A 14,434-nucleotide genomic window follows, 5' to 3' on the forward strand; every position below is an offset into this window, starting at 1 on the left:
AACTGTGAACACTCAGAAAACTAAAGGACTAAGAAGTGAAAATTCTACAACAAAGTATGAACACTGAGTAAACTATGACGTAACACTATGGGGATGCAAACAGACGACCTGACAACGAAACATAGAAAACAGAGGACTTAAACACACACATGAGGTGATCAGGAGAAGTGGAGACACACGAGAACACAGCTGACTACAATGAGACACAATGACCGTACAGGGGAGAGTAACACTAACTGCAATGAACAAAGAACACCAGACTCTTCAAAATAAAACAGGAAACAGAGACATGGAGATAAAACATGACATGAACTTAACATAACCACATAGACATGAAGCATGACAGGTAGACACACGAACCAGGCAGACTGAGTACAGGGAAGATGGCAGGAACGACAACATGAACTTGACAACATAAGACACACACACATAAAACACATGAAGGGCAAGGGAGGCTTAACACAAGGGTAATATAATAACGAACGAGCTTGAATAACTTAATGAACCTAAACAAACAATAAACATCAAAATAAACTAACACTCACCGACCCAGGACCGTGACAGACACAGAGTGGGTGGGTTCAGTATGAGATGAGTCCGGCAGCACTGAGGGTCCACAGATGGGAGAGGCTGTCCTTTAAGGAGGTTTGACATGTGACACATTTGTCTTTATGGTTTATACTAAAGAACAAACTGCACTAACTCATAGATTTGACCTGAGGAAGAGTCGACTTTAACCCCAAACGTTATTAAACTAACCTAAATCTAGCCGAGTAGTTCTGCTGCCTGAACCTGACCAAAGTGTAACTGAAACACATTAAAATACTAAACTGACTCTGACTGCTGTGAGTGTTTGAAGAAAACGTCTGTGTTTCACAAAGCTGAGAGGTCAGCGGTCCCCCACAGGCTCTCTGTGATGGTCTGATCAGCTTCAGTCTGAAAACAGTGATGTACAAAACGATGGAGAACACAGCAGGTGCAAAGACAGACTTGAGGAAAAGGCAATAACAAAAGTCCGAGGAAATAAACCAAAGGAGTGAAAGGGTTAGACCAGGGGTGGGCAATTCCAGTCCACGAGGGCCGGTGTCCTGCAGGTTTTAGACCTCACCTTGGGTCAACACACCTGAATCACATGATTAGTTCGTTACCAGGCCTCTGGAGAACTTCAGGACGTGTTGAGGAGCTAATTTAGCCATTTAAATCAGCTGTGTTGGTTCAAGGATGCATCTAAAACCTGCAGGGACACCGGCCCTCGTGGACTGAGACTGCCCACCCCTGGGTTAGACCCATACGAGTAAGGACGTTAGCGTGCTGCCCAGCTTTCGTCACGCACATATTTATAATTATATGGTCCTAAGTTTTAGTGCAGACACTCACGAAGTGTTTAGTAACTTCAGATCCTGCAACAAGCCCAGCTCCAGTTTCCTTTGGTGACTTGAACTCTTCCATTTCACAGCTGTTGTTAATTTTTCTTTATCTCCTGTACAGGCCAACGCATCTATTTGTTGTCTTAGGTTGTTAGTGTTACACAACATTGTCAGATCTAATAGAAATAAAATGAGTTTCATAATTCATTCACTTTATTGTCTTTATTTATAACTGGCATCATTGTTTCCTTCTCTTATAGAGTCTTACAAGAAAGGCAAAATTGTTTTCCATTGTGCTTTATTAGCTGCTTCAGTAAAAACAAATCAACAATGCAACAAAAAAACAGTTTGCAAAACAACAAAGTGGAAAACAGTGATTCATCACTTGGTTGCTTCAATACAACACGTGGGCACATACATGCAGGACTTTTGATGTTTTGATAAATGACACAGCTGCTCTTAAAAACTACATTATGGCCCCACTGTGTATGTGTGTGTGTGTGTGTGATCGAACATAAGGTCCACTTGTGAAGCTAACATAAGTAACAAAGTGATGTTACTAGTATTAAATTGATTTGGTTAAAAACTGTGATCAATACAGAGAATAAAGTAATCTGCCAGTACAGAGGCCAGCAGGGCTCTGGAAGGACACACTGTGTCTGTGTGTGTAGTTATTAAGGTGTTAGACCTGCTTTCTGCTGCTCTCTGATTGGTTATCAGTCGTTGCCTCAGAGTTTTTGTGGGGCTCCTCAGTAGTGTAAGTACAGACTGAGCTGTTGGAGCTTCGTGTAACTGCAGGTAGTTAAAATAATAATGAATAAATAATAAAAGTGAGTTTGCACAGTTTGGGTTTTGAAGACGCCTCAGATTGATGTGATTTAGTGTAACGCTTGTGCTGTTAATGATGCTGTCGAGTTCAACTCTGATGGACCCTCATCTGGATGCATCACACCAGCTGCTGTTTTTCTCCTGTGATGTGAAAGGACAAATGAATAGAAACACCAGGCTGTGTGACCTATAAACTAACTGGATCATGTGCACACCTTTGATGGAGATTGTATGATTATAACTGAACAGCCTGTTGTGCAGCGTAAGCATTGTTCAATGAACTGACACATTCTGTGGATGTTGGCTGTGCATCAGGACATCAGGAAACCAGAAACAGGAACCTTATAAATGCTAATAAAACAAAAACAAGACAAAAAATCACTGCCAGGATAAACTGAGGTATGTGGGCTCACATGAAGCTTCCAGAGAAACCTCTAAACCTTCACTTTAAAATGCTCAGCTGCATCTGAAACGTCCCCCATCACACAGGCTCCACCCACCTGGCACAAACCGAGAGATAAACCAAACCACAGCATTTTGTCAGGCATTATTTTAACCCTAAAAACCTGTTTGTGATCAACCAGGCATCACAGTTGTTTGGTGTGTGTGTGTGTGTGTGTGTGTGTGTGTGTGTGTGTGTGTGTGTCCTCCTCAGGGTTCAGCAGGATAAAGAGAGTCACTCATTGTAGCTGTCAGTCCGTCAGCTTTAGCTCAGGAAACGTTTGTGTCTCAGTGTTACGACCCGGCTTGAAATGACCGTAACAAGAGTGGGGTGTCCCGTGACTTGAGATTTAAATGAAGCTATTTCATTACTGTATTTCTACACAATGCAAATGTGCTCATAGACGAGTTGGTGCTCCGTGTTTGAGGCTTTAAAGCTTCGTCCAGCGTTACTGCCTGGATTTGAAATGTTGCAGGATGACGTCGAGTGCAGAGGGTTTGCAGCAATGCTCACACAGACACATAATAATGGTGAGAATAGTCTCTGGGTCAGGACGTCCCAACAACATATCCTGAACTACACTGTGGATCTAATGGAGGCCATGGAGGGAGATGCTTTTCTTTCCTGTCTCTCACAGAAGAAGGAGCAGAAACCAGGCGAGGTCAGACTGAACGGGGAGGAGTCACAGCAGACTGTGTGGTTCTGGGAGAAGACGGCCATAATAATCTTTGTTACTGTCACATGAGCTGTACGGCCCAATGAGGGTCATCCTTGGTGTGAGGCAGACTGTTGTGTCACACTGCGCTCCAGTGCTGTGAACTTGTCATTTCAACTGCTGCAGCAAATTCAATCTTTTTAAAGGACAGAAATTTCTCCTGAATTCCTTCTGGAAAAATTGAATTTGACATTGTCCAGCTTAAGCATGGCGCTCTGAAGGAATCTGCACTTAATGCCACCATACTGTATCTCAGCCACTGCCTGTGATTATCTCACAGTCACGCTTTGATCTGCAGACACGATTCATCGTACTACAAATAACCACGGCGAATAGTTCCTCACAGGCTGAAGCGATGCTGGATTTGAAGTCCCTCTGTCCTCTCACAGTCAGTCAGGCTCTGTGGGAGCTGCTGACAGCTTCCTCTGCAGCATCAGGCTAACAGTCAGCTGCTGCCTGAGCCTGCAGACCGGTCAACACTTCAACGCTCAGAAGTCGGTGGATATGTTCCCAACAGTCAGGTCTATCCATGCCTGCTCTCACGCAGGGAACTCCAGGCTTTGTGTGAAAGACGGAGGCAGTGTTTCCTTAGCGTTGCAGTAACTGCACCTCTAAATAAACAAGCCCACTCTGGTGAGAGATGGATGGGTTTCTGGTCTCCAACACAACAATGTTCATGCTGTAGCCACACGTTACTGCTGCGTCAGCGTCCCCTCGCTTCCCTCTCACCAGTTTCAAAACACCAGGCTGGAGGCTTTAAGATGGGACTGTGTGAGTGACTGGAGGCTTCATCCATCTCCTACATACAGCCTGTGCTCCTTGTTTCCATCTCAGATGTGCTCTTACTCCAGTCCATCTACAACCACCGTGCACTATAGTGAACTCTGCTGCAGGGTCATGTGTGCTGATCTGGAAACCGTCTGTTCCTCTTTCCTCATTTTGACTCTGATTGAATATCACAGCATCTTTACACATCTGTGCTCCAGATGTTTCTACATTTTTATTAATATGAAATATTTGGGAAGCATTTTTATTCCTAAGAAGCAAATTAAAAGTCTGTTATTCACCTCAACACACCGCCTGTGTGTGTGTGTCTGTGTGTAGATCTGCAGTCATTGTTGTGCAGTGAGCTCATGTTCAGTGAAAGGTGCATTTAGCTTTAGGGTCATAGGTCACTCCCAGTGTGACAAACGTTTTGAAGCTTGTGACATGAACGTGCATCAAACTAGACTATGTGGAAATAAACCGAACGCCAGCAGGTCAATGATAAAGTTAAGCCCACTTTAGTAATTAGTTCCCAAAACACAAAAGAACATCAGTAACATTAATAACTAACGCCTAACATTAAGCGCTCACACCTCCAGGTGGTTCAAGGGGACAGTTGGGGGGAAACTGGCCCCAGCAGGGCGCAGCAGCACTCGTGGTTGTGAGATCAGGAAATCCAAAGCGTCCAATCAGGTCCCCACAGTTCATTCCTGGTTCTTTGCCTTTACCTGCTCTCACAAACTAAACACTGTGTTTATAGAACCTGTCCTGTCTGACAGCTTTTCACATCTGAATTATGATCTGAATGTTCTGTTGGAACAAACATGTTTGTCTTTGCAAGAGCAGAAACTCTCTGCAGGCTCCTGTTGGTGCTGTTTATCTCTTTATTTATTCATTTCTATTATTATTATTGAGATTATTACTCACAGCACATGTGCAATATAACACTGTGAGAGCTGACAGGCTGGAAACAGGAAGCTCTTTGTGACACTGTGATAAATGAAGCCACAGCTTCAATGAAATGTTGCTCTTATTTTACACTTTGTTTGGAATCATCTGGATTACAGACGTTTTTAAATCAATCTCAACTCTGTGTTTTACTTAAGTAAAGTTTTATTTGTATAGCACCTTTCAAGACAAAAATCACAAAGTGCTTCACAGAAAAGCTAAAACAGAAAAACAGAAATGAACCAAAAGCAAGTTTAAAAAGATTTTAGCTGCTTGTTGAATGAAACCACTGAGTCCACAGATCTCCGGCTCAAAGGAGTCCAGAGTCTGGGGGCCACAGTCACAGACGCTCTATCGCCTTTGAAACAACTTTAACTTCAACAACATGACGAAAAAACGTTTGTTTGTCAGATTTGACTCTTTCTAAAAGTTCATTGTTCAGCTGTTAAATTAAAGTGTGATCATCAAAAACATGGTTCAGCTTTCAGTGAGTCACATTCAGTGTGAGCAGCCAAACATGATGGCAGACTGCCACAGATCACTGCTGAGGAAAGAGGAGGCGTTCAGCTTCCTCATAGTTTCACACCTGCATGAAGCAGCCTCACCCTGACAGCTTCAAACCACTGTGTCAGCTCATCACTTCCTGTCCTGTGATTGGCTGGCTGGACTTCATCCTGCTTGCAGGGATTTGAACACTGTGGACGTCCAGTTCAGTGAAGAGTTAAATCCATGGAGCAAAGATCAGCAGAGGGTTAGAGATGAGTTTGTGCAGGGATCATAAGGGCTCAGAGTCCTGTGGAGTTTTTATGATGAAAATATAGACGGAGATTAAAGAAACACATTTTCACTGTTTGTCAGAAAGATTCAAAAAGGATCATAAATGAAAAAGCTCCAGTGAGTCCAGGGCCCTTCTTGTGCTGCTCTGAACCCAGAAGAACGATAATACAAATGAAACCTGGTAGATGGGACGGACGTGTTGGGCCTTCCATTAGATAGAAACATGGAGCAAACATGTGGCCGGTCCATCGGCCCAAAAGGCCCGTATGCTAGATTAGCAGTCCAGCCCTGACACAGAGAGTGTAAAGATATTAATCAGGACCACAGGCCAGTTCAGACCCTTTTTAATGTTCAAGAATCCCCAGATTTTATCAGCGCACCCCTAAAAACAACCATGTTAACAGCAGTAATAATAGCATATTTCAGTGTTTCTATCTTCAAATGTTATATTTTCTTACCTTGTCTCTTGACGACAGCACAGACAGACTCGAAACACCAGCTTCAGATGTCATCAGTCCATTCAGTGGGCGTTATTAGCAGTAACCAGTTCATAGATGCGGGCCAGTAGGACCTGCTACACCTGCTAGTTTGTTCACAAGGTTGTTCTCATCCATCCAGGTGGAGGATCACTAACAGGAGGATGGGAAGACTCCAGAATCCACTCTCACTGGATTCTGGTGGAGTGTTTACAGGTAAGACCATTTAAATGGACAGCATTTATAGAGTTTATCATCCTCGTACTGACCCAGGGTCAGTGTGAAATACAATCCTAGCTGTGTGAACAAAGTCTGGCTCCTTTAATCCTGCATGACAAACCTCAGGATGCAGGTCAGCTAGAGACTTTGAAGTTTCGTAGCATTGGGCCTGATGATGGTGTGTAGAGCCTCTACTTACCTTCTACACTGTGTTTTTGTTACTAATTTATTCATAAGTTTTGCACTGTTTGTTGTTGTTTATCAGTCGGGTGTAGACAGATTTCAGAGGCGCAAAGAGGAGCACTGTTGCTTCATCCTTAACACTTTAAAGCAGAACTGGATGGAAATCAAAGGTCCTTAAAAGCTTTTTCTGCTCCCGACCCTCAAAGCCAAACTTCACCCATGAGAGCTGACGGATACGATTATTAAAAAGTGACGTTATCAGAAACAAAGGTGAGCAACAATACTTAATATGTGCTTTTACATAACTGTCATTTATATATCCGTCTTGTTCATAAACAGAAGTTTCATTTATCGTGTGGGACTGCTGAGTCACCTCACTTCATTCATTCTCCACACGATGTTCATTTACAGAAACCTTTCAGAGAAACTGATTTCTCTACCAAAGTGTGAACCAGTGTTTCCATAGATTACTTCTTATAGGAAGGTCAGTGTTTGTCCTGTTTCTGTTCCTCAGGTTCAGTAAATATCAAACACTTCAGTGGGTTTTCTCTCACATATATTTTGTGTTTGCCCTGCGATAAACTGTCCTGCTTTTGCCCCGTGGCAGCTCGGACAGGCTTCAACCCTGAAGTGGAAATGTTGTATTCCAAGTATGTAATCTGATCATTTACAAAGTCAAAGTCTCTCATCAACATGTAAGTAATGATTATAAAAATGGGAAAGCAGACATAAACGTGACATATGAGGACAGCTACATGTAGTGTGTTTGCAGGTCTATCAGCACATAGAAGAGTTTGTTAAAGTCTGATTCAGTGAACCCTGATTGGTCCAGTCTGTCTGGATAAATTCAGTTAGCTGATCTGTGACCATTTATTCACACATTTTCTTAACTAATGATTCAGTTCAGGATGACAGAGGGGCTGGAGCTGGATATGTTCAATAAATACACCTTACAAAAGTCAACAACAAACCTGCATCCATGTACGTTGTTGTCCACAGGATGAGAACATCCAAATGATCAAAGTGGAAGACTGTGTGTTCATGCCTGTGTCTATCAGAGGAGGCTGGAGGCTCTGAAAGGCTCCCCCACCAGTTCCTGCTGATTTAAAGCAGCAAACTTGATGCTTTAGGCTACATTTTATTTAATGGTAGAAAAATAAGGTTTCATATAAGTGGGTAGCAGATGTTATTACCCATTTGGAGCCCACACTCAAAAAAATGAACTCAGCCTATCTCTGCTTTTACTAAAGTAGATTTTGTTGTTTGTTCTTAATAAACTCGATTTTGCAAAAATTCTTAAAGTGTTTGTGCAAATTTAATGAAATGTTGTTACTTTTTGTTGTTACACAAAGTCATTGAACTGTGTCAACGTAACATTGTTGAGTAAATTCACAGGTTTGTCCCTCTGCACATACTGCTGCGTGCAGAGCCCGCCTAAGTAAGGGCCAATGCGCATGCGCACCACCCTCTTTCTCAAGCTTGCTTTTTCTTCGCCATGTGGACTGGTTCAGCCGCATTTTTGTCCAAAAATCAGGTAAGAAGTCATTTTTCTTGTAAAGCCCGTCTACATGTATATGTTCACACGTCAGTTAATGTCGCAAGTGCTACTAAGAAAAGAGTACAGGCAGGGTTTTGCCCGGTAAAGGTTTGCTAACGTGGACTTGCTGCACGTGAGTTTCCAAATGATTTTGGAGGGGACTCCATTGCAATAGCAAAGCTCTGTTTTCAGCCCAAATGTAGTGTAGCGCTAGCGTCGGTACAGGCAGCGCATTCGGTCCGGTATGGCAAGCCATTAGTGTCAAAATTCGCCACTTTCTTAACCCGTTTGGTTAAGAAATGGCGTAAAAAACGCCGTTTAATTATTCAAAACGCTGAAAAAAACGGCGTTCTGTTCCGACAAACGCCGCTTTTCCCGCCACTCGGATGGCGCCCTGAACGCACCATCCGAGTGACGTAAAAAACGGCGTTCAAAGACAGACGGAAACGCCGTTTTTTACGCTACTCGGCACAAAACGCCGTTTTTATGCATCTTTGAACGGCGTTTTTTACGGCGTTCTCTGCCAGCTGTAACGGCGTTTAAAACGGCGTTTTATTGAAATTATGCAGGGCACTCCCCATGGTTCCCTCATCCAATTACTTTCAACTCATTTCACCCAATCAAAGAAGAGGAAGTGCAGACCACACTAATGCATCACCGATTCACCTTGCTGCTAAGTGATTGCCTATTCAGTACCAGTGCTTGTCACAGTATTCACTTGTATTATAATCCCACTATGCATTTTGATGTGTTTAAGGCATGATCGAGCAAACAAACGACAGAATACTTTTTCTGAAACCTTAACTGTGTTACCTGTTATGGCAGCTAACAGGTAATGAGCAGAGCTAGCTCTGCTCATTTCTGAGCTTCTTTCTTATTTTCCTCTTTACTTCTCTTAACCTTTAACTTATGTTTTAGCAATCAGATCCTGCCATCTTGCATTACCGCTTCGTGCTAGTTATGTTGACTTTTCTCTTCTTTTGTCTCCACTTTTTTCACCCGTGTTTGGACACTCGGCGCATGGCTTCTTTGTTTACATTAGGGATCAGCTGTTAGCGCTGCGCCCTGCAGCTGCGCTACCGGCAGACAGACCCTACATCCCCAGTGAGGGAAGAAACGGGGGTGATGTCTCCCGAGGACACCTCACACACCATCTCTCCTTCCTGTAATCACTTTAAATGTGAGATCGCTCCCTGATATGATTGAGGAGCTAATGACGCTAACCCGGTCACAGTGGCAGTATCCCGGCACTGCCCGGTACTCCCTGTGAGTAGGCTGCCCGGCTTCCAGCTGCTGCGGGCGGACAAGACGAGAGACAGCGGTGAGAGGAAAGGAGGGGGGCTGGCAGTGTTTGTTAAAGACGGTTGTGGTATCTCTGGGAACATCGCTGTGAAAGAACAACTCTGCAACACAGACATTGCGCTATTAGCCGTTAGCATCCGTGGAGGTAGCCTGTGACTCTCTGTGGTCCGCAGACTGCAAACGCAATCTCCGAGAGCTCTTCTTCTAATATCAGGGGACTTTAATCATGTCTCGCTGGACTCCACACTGCCCACCTTCACCCAGTATGTGACCTGCCCCACCGTAGGCAATAAAACATTGTACTTAATGTATGCCAATGAAAAAGTGGCATACAGTTCATCACCTCCCCCTGCCCAGGGAAGATCCGATCGTAACCGAGTGCGTCTTGTCCCTGTGTGCAGCCCTTACTGTGCAGGGAGCCACTAATCACCCACGCAGTGCAGAGATGGTCCGCGGAGGGCATATAAATAAATAATAAAAGCAAGTAAATGACAGTATGCTCTTTTTTCTTTTCGAAATAAGTGGAGACATTAACTTTGATCAAAATTCTTTCCCCCGCCATCTCCCTCCTAAGTGGTTAAACTGTCACACTGCTAGACTGCAACTGCACTCTTTGGTATCAACTTCTGTAATCCTGTAATTTCTGTGTAAAAGAATTAGATTGTGTATTATATTGTTAGTTTATACACCTGTGTGCGTGTGTATTTATGTATGTCCATACACATATATGGATTGTGTTTTACTTTTTTGTGCTTGAAAGACGCCCTCAAATGGAACCAAATTCCTTGTATGTGTTTGCGCATATACTTTTCCAATAAATGCGATTCTGATTGAGATATTTCCCTCTGTATGGCACACACGAGTAAATTAAGTAGAAAAACTGTCATGTGTATAGCCTCTTTTAAAATAGTTTGTTTTTAGGCTTGTAGAGATGACAGTAGGCAAGCAGACAAGTTTCCTGAGGTTGGGCTGAATGAACCTATAACACAGAGATAAACCTAAACAAGCAGAAGGAACTTTAGCTAAATATATTTTCACGTACAGCCAAATGACTGTAATAAAGTAGGTAAGCCGTGACCATAGAAAAAGCAAAGCAATCACTGGATATACTGTCCAAATTGCTACACACTTTTTAAGCATCGTTCACCAACAAACTGAGTCTAACAAATCATTTTCTTTACTTTGGTAATTACAGTTATTGCCTTATGTATAAAATATAATTTTAATACCAGTGTTCATTATCTTGACGTGATTCTTTTTTTTTCTTTTTTTTTTTACAAAAAGCTTTACAGCCTCTTACATAATTCTACCACAATTACATAATTGATTTTTAACCAGGTTATAGTGAAAGGCCAGGTGCCAATCTCAGAGTTAACGAGAGCTTAAAGTCAGTTTGTTAAAACTGCTTTGTTCTCGAAACCAGTAAAATTAATTCGTAACTTTTAATTCTGAGTTGAGATTGATTCTTCAGTTCTTGGTTTGAGAACAATGAGGGTAAATTCATTTAACCTTTTACCTTGACTTAAGCACATAATTGTACTACATAGCCCTCGTCAATGGAACCCAATACCAGTATTTGACAGTAACAGGTAAGCCTCAAATTTAATTTTTAAATAGACAAGACACCATGAGAACTGACATTACAATATTTTATTTTACAAAAGTCAGTGTCTTTTAGTTCAAAGTTTGTCTGGCATCTCTTGTACATCTTGAAAATAAATTAACAAAAACCACTCTATGCAGTGTACTATAATTGAACATAAACAACAATCTTTCAAAAGAATATTTCTAGATGAATTGTCATTTGAACTATTTCCTGGAAACTTTCTGAACACCACTTATTTTGCATAGCTTGATGCATGAATACCCTAGTTGTCTTAACTGGACTATAAATATAACTATATACACAATGAACAGTCATTTGTAAAAACACCTTTAAAATGTAAAATCTTTAAGAAGCCTGAGTGCCAGGAGCAATCCCCTTTAAGAACATTTACAATAAGAACTTCATCCCAAAAGCCCACAGGTTTTAACCACAGCTTCCCAGCATCAGTTCATGTATGCAGCTACACCTTTCCAAATCCCAGGGATCCTTTTAAGGCATCATTCATAAGATCTTTGAATTGATCTTCATCTGCAACACCTCTTGGGAGATACAGGGATAAGCTGCACGTTGATGTGTACGGAATACGCCGCATCCCTGACTCCTGATCGTAGAAGTCTATGTTGCAGGACTGTGGGAACCCCAGTGGTGGAAGTAAGTCAGCCCCAGTTATAAAGACGAGGAGCTCTTCAAATGTGTGGTCCACCTCTCGCTCTGTTAAAATACATACAAGTGTTAAATAAGGTGCAATGTGTAGATTTATAATCAGTTACACTGACTGCATAGTAGAACAGTTGCATTAATGACTATTTTGGAGTCAAAAACAGGTTGTTAGGCAAAACAATTATTGCAAAGCATTGTATTAAAAAAAAAAAAAAAAATTACTCAAAGCAATCCTGCCCTGCTAAGACAGGAAATTAATTTTGTCCTCCGAGTCAGACCTATATGTCAAGGACTGTTTATGCAATGTGTATTTTTTTTTTAAGAAGTTATTCATTCTGTCCTTGCAAGAGTACATTGGCTTTCTAGTGATGTCACATTTGCGTGGGTGTTGTCATTGCACCACTCGATTACTCTAGGACACTAATATACAGGAGGTTTCGTTATAGTCAATGTAATACCTGAAGGTTCTTGTAGTTAGGCAGTGCATCTACAGTGGGGCAAAAAAGTATTTAGTCAGCCACCGATTGTGCAAGTTCCCCCACCTAAAATGATGACAGAGGTCAGTAATTTGCACCAGAGGTACACTTCAACTGTGAGAGACAGAATGTGAAAAAAAAAAAAAAAAAAAAAAAAAAAAAAAAAAAAAAAAATCCATGAATCCACATGGTAGGATTTGTAAAGAATTTATTCGTAAATCAGGGTGGAAAATAAGTATTTGGTCAATAACAAAAATACAACTCAATACTTTGTAACATAACCTTTGTTGGCAATAACGGAGGTCAAACGTTTACTATAGGTCTTTACCAGGTTTGCACACACAGTAGCTGGTATTTTGGCCCATTCCTCCATGCAGATCTTCTCGAGAGCAGTGATGTTTTGGGGCTGTCGGCGAGCAACACGGACTTTCAACTCCCGCCACAGATTTTCTATGGAGTTGAGGTCTGGAGACTGGCTAGGCCACTCCAGGACTTTCAAATGCTTCTTACGGAGCCACTCCTTTGTTGCCCGGGCGGTTTGTTTTGGATCATTGTAATGTTGGAAGACCCAGCCTCGTTTCATCTTCAAAGTTCTCACTGATGGAAGGAGGTTTTGGCTCAAAATCTCACGATACATGGCCCCATTCATTCTGTCCTCAACACGGATCAGTCGTCCTGTCCCCTTGGCAGAAAAACAGCCCCATAGCATGATGTTTCCACCCCCATGCTTCACAGTAGGTATGGTGTACTTGGGATGCAACTCAGTATTCTTCTTCCTCCAAACACGACGAGTTGAGTTTATACCAAAAAGTTCTACTTTGGTTTCATCTGACCACATGACATTCTCCCAATCCTCTGCTGTACCATCCATGTGCTCTCTGGCAAACTTCAGACGGGCCTGGACATGCACTGGCTTCAGCAGCGGAACACGTCTGGCACTGCGGGATTTGATTCCCTGCTGTTGTAGTGTGTTACTGATGGTGACCTTTGTTACTTTGGTCCCAGCTCTCTGCAGGTCATTCACCAGGTCCCCCCCATGTGGTTCTGGGATCTTTGCTCACCGTTCTCATGATCATTTTGACCCCACGGGATGAGATCTTGCGTGGAGCCCCAGATCGAGGGAGATTATCAGTGGTCTTGTATGTCTTCCATTTTCTGATGATTGCTCCCACAGTTGTTTTTTTCACACCGAGCTGCTTGCCTATTGTAGATTCACTCTTCCCAGCCTGGTGCAGGTCTACAATACTTTTCCTGGTGTCCTTCGAAAGCTCTTTGGTCTTGGCCATGGCGGAGTTTGGAGTCTGACTGTTTGAGGCTGTGGACAGGTGTCTTTTATACAGATGATGAGTTCAAACAGGTGCCATTCATACAGGTAACGAGTGGGGGACAGAAAACCGTCTTACAGAAGACGTTACAGGTCTGTGAGAGCCAGAGATTTTCCTTGTTTGAGGTGACCAAATACTTATTTTCCACCCTGATTTACGAATAAATTCTTTACAAATCCTACCATGTGGATTCATGGATTTTTTTTTTCACATTCTGTCTCTCACAGTTGAAGTGTACCTCTGGTGCAAATTACTGACCTCTGTCATCATTTTAAGTGGGGGAACTTGCACAATCGGTGGCTGACTAAATACTTTTTTGCCCCACTGTAATTAACAAATGACCTTTGTCTCAAAGGGAGACAAGTTTCAAATTGTGTTATTCTATCTTAAACACTGCAAAAACACCGGGGGTGATCGTGGCTCAAGAGTTGGGAGTTAGTCTTGTAATCGGAAGGTTGCCGGTTCGAGCCCCGGCTCGGACGCTCTCGGTCGTTGTGTCCTTGGGCGAGACACTTCACCCGTTGCCTACTGGTGGTGGTCAGAGGGCCCGGTGGCGCCAGTGTCCGGCAGCCTCGCCTCTGTCAGTGTGGCTGTGGCTACAATGTAGCTGCCATCACCAGTGTGTGAATGTGTGGATGACTGCTTTAGTAAAGCGCTATACAAATACAGGCCATTTACCATTTACTTAATTCTCAGATGTGCTAATACAATTGAATCATAAATTTTACCATATTTTAAATACAAGTATGTAATATAACTATTTAATATTTTAGTGTTAGAAGTTTTCGGTCATGTAATAAAATTAATG

At 42.5% G+C, this 14,434-nt stretch overlaps 1 protein-coding gene across 1 annotated transcript in view; it reads left to right on the forward strand.

Moving 5' to 3' along the window:
* LOC146634202 (butyrophilin-like protein 2) overlaps positions 1-14,434 on the forward strand; it is a 295,376-nt gene that overhangs the window by 155,773 nt on the left and 125,169 nt on the right. The window lies entirely within an intron of this gene.

This window comes from Diplotaxodon limnothrissa, linkage group LG3 (genome assembly GCF_057381915.1).
Source record: "Diplotaxodon limnothrissa isolate DT_005_m linkage group LG3, D_limnothrissa_male_GT1.1, whole genome shotgun sequence".
In the NCBI taxonomy this organism is placed as follows: domain Eukaryota; kingdom Metazoa; phylum Chordata; class Actinopteri; order Cichliformes; family Cichlidae; genus Diplotaxodon; species Diplotaxodon limnothrissa.